A 6160-nucleotide genomic window follows, 5' to 3' on the forward strand; every position below is an offset into this window, starting at 1 on the left:
ATGGAGAGGAGAGGAGGGCGGAGGTAGGAGGGCAAATGGAAAAGAGAAGAGAAAGGCAGACGGATGCTGGACTGGAGATGCTTGGGAGAGATGGGAATACAGGAGAAAGCCAAAAATTATGGTAACCCAGAGACAACCTTTCTGTTTCCCTCAAACATAGAGCCCACAGAATGCCCTTAAATTCTGCTTTGCTTTGTTTGGGGGCCCAAGGTGTAGCTTAGTGATAGAACACTTGCCTGGCATGATAGAAATTCGAAGTGCAATGCCTAACACCACAGGAGAAAAAAAAGGAGTTCTCAGGAAAATGGGCACACTCTTGTATTAATCACAGCTCAGTGTACAAAGGCTCTAGGAGCTTTGGTGATAGGAAACATGCCCAACTTATCTAACCAAGTGCTCTTCAGCTTATCTAACCAACTGTTCTTCAACTTATTTGAATTCTAAATGTCTCTGGTTTTGTTTATGGCTTTCACAAAGGGTCTATAGTTGGTGCACATTCTCCTAACAGTCTTGTTATTTCTAGAAGGTGGGACCTATCACATCCATCATTTTAACCAAATTGCCCCCAGTGCAGTGCTTCCATGATGTAATGTTCACCCAGGAAAGTATCTGAGAAAGCTATTTCCCAACATGGTCTCTCATGCTGACAAAGACACAGCAGTCAGCTTTGGCTAGATGAAGCCACAGTAACAAGTAGTCCAAACACTTGTGTTTCTGAAAGTTGATTTTTCACCTACGTTGTATGTCTCAGCAGCAAAGCCAAAACATTATACTTCGTCCCCTCACATCGCAGGTATAGGTCTCACAGGAAACACGGCCCTGTTAGTGAGCCGTGGTCTTTAATAACATATATAAAATATATTTTAATGACATACACCCCACTTTCCCACTCCAACCTCCTTCAGAGCCCATCAATATAACTCCCTCTCAGAATCATAGCACGTTTTTCTTTAATAACCCACTGAGTACAATAAGTGGTGTCCACGCACATATGAGGGCCGTCCACTGGAGGGTGGGTAGGTAACCAATGGATGGTTACACCCCACACACAGACATGTTACTCTCCTTTCCTTTGCAGCCATAACTGCCAATAGTTCTCAGCTACAGGCGGGACCTCCAGAGCCCCTCCCACATCCATGGTGGACTTTTGAGTGGCTCCATTGTATACAGATAACCACGGCCCTGTTTACGAATGGTTGCAAGGGCTATGTTGCTCACCATTTTTTTCCATCTGCCAGCCTATCTGTTCTTCCTGACACATTTTTTTTCCTGTTGTTCTCTGAGTCTTGGGGAAGGAAGGAACTCTATGCAGAAGTCCCACTTGGAGATGAACATTCATGGTTACATTTTCTCAGCGCTGTGACCAGTTCTGAGTCTTTTCATTCAAAATGCCACTGCATGAAGAAGCTCCTCTGACTAATGTTGGGAGCAACCTAAGTCTATGGCTTTAAACGTGAGTGCTGAGAGGACAGTTTGGCACTGGGACCATTTAGCAAAACAACAATGGTATGGTAGATGGTCCTATGGTCTCCCAAGTTATAGGCTTTTTATCAGGTTTATAGCATCAGGCATGAAGTCTCTCCTGTGGAGCAGGTCTTATATCCAATTAGGAACCAATTGGTTACCCTATACCCATCATGGTACTCATAGGTTTCCTATTAGTAATACTGCACCATTCTCTCTCCCTTAAAGCAATGGTTCTCTTATAGAGCAATGGTCTCTCTCTCTCTCTCTCCCTACCAATAGTTCTTTTCTAAGTTCTTGGCTTCAACAGGCATTCCATGTTAAACACCCAGAATTAAGGACTCAAGGTTGGGATCCACACACAAGAAAGAATGTTGGGGACTTTTCAAGCATCTGCCCATGGGTTTCAAAGATCACAGCGCACTGGTTTACATTAAGCATGTCACATGACCAAGTCTAGGAATTAGATCAAATTCTAACAAAACCAGGTCCTGGGGATGAAAGATGTTCCCAGATGACAACCATCTCCCTAGGGTTCCATACTCAAGCTGGGTTCCATAGTAGACAGGTTTGCTATTGCAGAAGGAACAGGGCTCTTACACTGGCTGTTCTCTGCTGAGAAGATGCCCCGGCCTAGCCCTCCCTATCTCCCACCCCTGCCCTGTCTCCTTCTCCTGACTTACTTCAGGCACCTGCTCAAACATTGTCTTGGCAAAGAAGTCAATGTGACCACTTGTTGACCTCTGTCACTAAGCTCTGTTTTCCTTTAATCCTCTCATGACCATCTAGATTCATCAGTAGTAGCAGCAGACACTTAGTACATGGTAAAGAATAGTGACTGAGGGACTGAGTGACCAAGAGGATTCAGACCAGTGACCCCAGCACCTAGAAAACAGGAACACACTGGAAAACCAGCCTTTTCTTGTACTGAAAAAAAAGTGGAAAGAAAATAAGTTAAAAACAAATTCTGTGTGGTGATTTCAAAAATAAGAACAACACAGAAGCTGTGAAATCAGGCTAGTCATTAAAAAAAAAACACTAAAATTAGGCGCCTTCTCAGAGGAGTGAGCAATAGAATGGACAGTGAAGGGAAATACTGACTAACTGAAGATAAGATGAAGGCAGGGGTGCTTGGGAGAACTACTGTCATGTAAGCATTGGCAGGGGGGGAATGAGAACAAGCCGAGCGGTAAAGTGAAAGAAAAGATTCCTCACACAACCCAAGTGTGCAAGCCAGAAGGGAGCACTGAACAACCAAGCAAATGAAAACAAGGGTTTTGGAAACTTGGCTTGGGCTGGGGTGTGGATCAGTGGTAGAGCTCTTGGCTTGCATGCGCAGGCCCTGGATCCCATGCACAGGACTGTGATGGGAAGGCAGAGGGGAAATCAAACCAATCTTCACTTGAGGACTCAATATAAACTTGTTCATGTTTACTGTAGACTCAATATCCCCAACCTCAGGTAAGGGGGTTCTGAGGAAATGGGGGTCTAAAGAGCTTAAGTGAGCAGCCTAAGATCACATCAAAACCATTGAGCCCCAAGTCAAGTCTTTCTAGCTCAGAGGCCCAACTCCCAAGAGTCCCTCTGCCTCCTGGTACAGGAGGGATATCAGACACTGCCAGGCTTGTACGCCTCTGGGCAGAAATCTCAGAGACCTTCCAGCTGTTCTTCACTGCTCTCTCTCCTCTCTCCTCCCCAGAGCACCTCCAGCACTGCTGCCTTGATAGGCAAGGTTAGGAGGCCAGGGCTTGTTCCCAGAGCAATCATGTCTTAGCTAGAGTTACTATTGCTGAACCAAACACCATGACCAAAGCAAGTTGGGGAGGAAAGAATCAACTTAGCTTACACTTCGACATGGAAGTCCATCACTGAAAGAAGTCAGGACAGAAACCCGAGCAAAGCAGGAACCTAGAGGCAGGAACTAACGCAGAGGCCATGGAGGGGTGCTGCTTTTTGGCTTGCTCGCCATGCCTTGCTCACCCTCCTTTATTATAGGACCCAGGACCAGTTTCCCGGGGATAGTAACAACATAGTGGGTTGCCTCCTCCCCCATCAATCACTAATTAAGAAAATGCTTTACAGCCATATCTTATGAAAACATCTTCTCAGCTGAGGTTCCTTCCCGTCAGATGACTCTAGCTTAGATCACATTGACATAAACTAGCCAGCACAAGCAGATAAGTATAGAGTCCAGAACCAAAGAGCCAGGGTTTGAATGCTCCTCACATTACCCACTAGCTGTGAGATAGTCTACCATTTAATTTCTTTGTGCCTCTGTCCCTTTATTAGAAGAGTAGTAATAACCAATGCACAGGGTCTGTGTAAGCAGTAGGTAAATTCAGGCACATACAATCCTTAGATCACTATTTGTGCTTTGAAAGAACTGAATAAATGTGAGCTTTTGCAGGGCATGGCTCAAGTCCCACTCTGGCCTCAGGATCTTACACACTAAACCACCTCAAGGCCCTGCTGCCACCATGCAAATGCTGCTGTGTGAGAGATTCTAGCTGGCTTTAACTGGTTTCTAGCCAAGCCCACTTGACACCCTCCATCGTGGGCCACAGCAAGCCCTGGGCAGCCAGCTCTCTCTCCTCCAGCCTTCTGCTCGCCTCTGCCCTTCACACCATTTAGTCAATGCCATTAATCAAAATCCTATAGCAGAAAACGCATGCATAAGTCCGACACATTTATTGCTATGGCAACAATTCAGGCACTTGTCCCTGTGTCAAGCTATATCAGTGGAGATAAATTCCATTGTTTCCACACTGGCAGTGGTCTCTGTGTTGGACTTAATCCATGGAAAAATATAGCCTTTCTTTTTATTTAAGAGAGTGAGAGAGTGCTCCAAAGAAAGAGAAAGTGACCTCTGGGTTTCTTACCCAGTGCATTCAGGACTGAAACCAAATTTTCTCCTTTCTTTTAAAAATGAAGACTGTGATCAGCTTGAGCACAGCGATGCATCAACTAGCAGTCCTCTTAGAACCTGGAGTCCAGGGAGAGGTCGAACGCCTAGAGAGATCAGCAAGAGCTGGGCAGAGCCGCAGGCTGTATGGCCTGCATCGGGACCCAGCCCTTGCAACACCCTGAGGTGAATTCAGCCTGTCCCTCAGCAAACAGAATGGGCCTGCTCATAATGAACCATCCTTGTGAATAGAATCTCTCACTCAGAGAAACCAAAGAGTGAAGATCCTCTCCCCACCTTCCTTAAGGGCACAGCTGCTCAACAGCCCTGGCTTCTGTATTTTGCACGTGATGGTTTTGGTAACCCACGTCCACCATGCCCATACTTCCAGGGAAGTTGATTTGCTCTTTCTAAGCCCCTGATATACTGAGTTTTTCATATGCTTCTTCAAGGAATCAAAACTCAATCATAGGGATCAAGTCTTTCTAGCATTGGCATATGTCCAGCATCCTACTAGGAAATGCTGGAGACACACTAGACTAGGGAAGCCCATGGACTAGTGGAAAACCCAAGTACCCCATCCTTCAGTCTTTGTTGTCAACTCAATTGAGATTCCCTCTACCAAAATGTCTCTGGACCAGTGTTAGACAGATGTGAACCTAGCCAATGCACTCATTACCTTCTCCTGCCTGCCATCCTCTGCTTCCCACCTTCCACACCCCCCCAACGGTCCTCCTTAATAAGAAACAGTCATTACCAAGCACCGATGATGTGCATTTCCAAAAGACATGCCCATTTTGGAGGCAATGCTGACAGAAGCAATATCCCTGCCAGGAAAGCAGGTGATGTGTTCAGAGGTCAGGGCTTGATCCCTTTCTCAGAAGAAGAAATGATGAGAACTAAATACCCCAACATGGTTTCCTGGAGGAGTTGGGGTGGGGGTAGTACCAAAAGAAGATATAGAAAAAAATAGCTCCATTCTTTGCAGCCTCTTGGATATGGGAAAGTGGGCAAGGACAGCCATGGCTGTGTGGGCAAGAAAGCCTGAGCCTTTCACATCCTAAAGCTCAAAGTTGCTATCCTAACTCCCACAGAGGCCTCAGCAAATGCAACTGAGGCCATTTCATCTTGGATGTAGAGTCAACTTTGGGGTGGGTTCTGCTCCTTGGAAGTTTAGAAGTAACGGAAAAAATTCTATAAGGCCACACGGCAGAGCTAGACTCATCTCTCATACATAGAACAAAAAGACTGAAGCCATTCCTGAGTTCTCTGCTCTCTTTCCTTCCCTCCTCTCTGCCCTCCTCTCCCTTCTCATTCTTTTCTTTCACTCCTCTTTGGTTCTTCATTTCTTCCTTTCTTTTTAAAAGAAGGAGTTGGGGACCATGCTCTGAGTGTTCTGTATCCAGAGACTCTCATGAATGTATCTGACTCTTGCAAAGCATCAATAATTGGTCCTCTTAGAACCTGGAGTCTAGGGAGGGTCAAATGCTACAGATCTACTGACTCTCTACTGACCCACTGGGCCTAGAATCTGGTGAAGCTCACCCTGAATCCTGAGACTGCTGGGAGCCCTCTCTTTATGAACAGTCCTAGGGCTTAGTGAGGTGTTGCCTTTAAAGGATAGGAGGAAAAATGTCCTTTAGTCCTAGGCTCTTCGTCCCATAAACAAAGCCAAAATCATGAAGAGAAAGTCTGCCTATGGTTGAAGGTGTGCATGCCAGGAAAAGAGATGTTAGGAAGAGTTCTCTGTGATAGTATTTCCTAGGCCTGGAGAATCCTCTCTCCGTGAATTAC

The sequence above is a fragment of the Mus musculus genome, chromosome 8 (assembly GCF_000001635.26).
Source record: "Mus musculus strain C57BL/6J chromosome 8, GRCm38.p6 C57BL/6J".
Classification (NCBI taxonomy): Eukaryota; Metazoa; Chordata; class Mammalia; order Rodentia; family Muridae; genus Mus; species Mus musculus.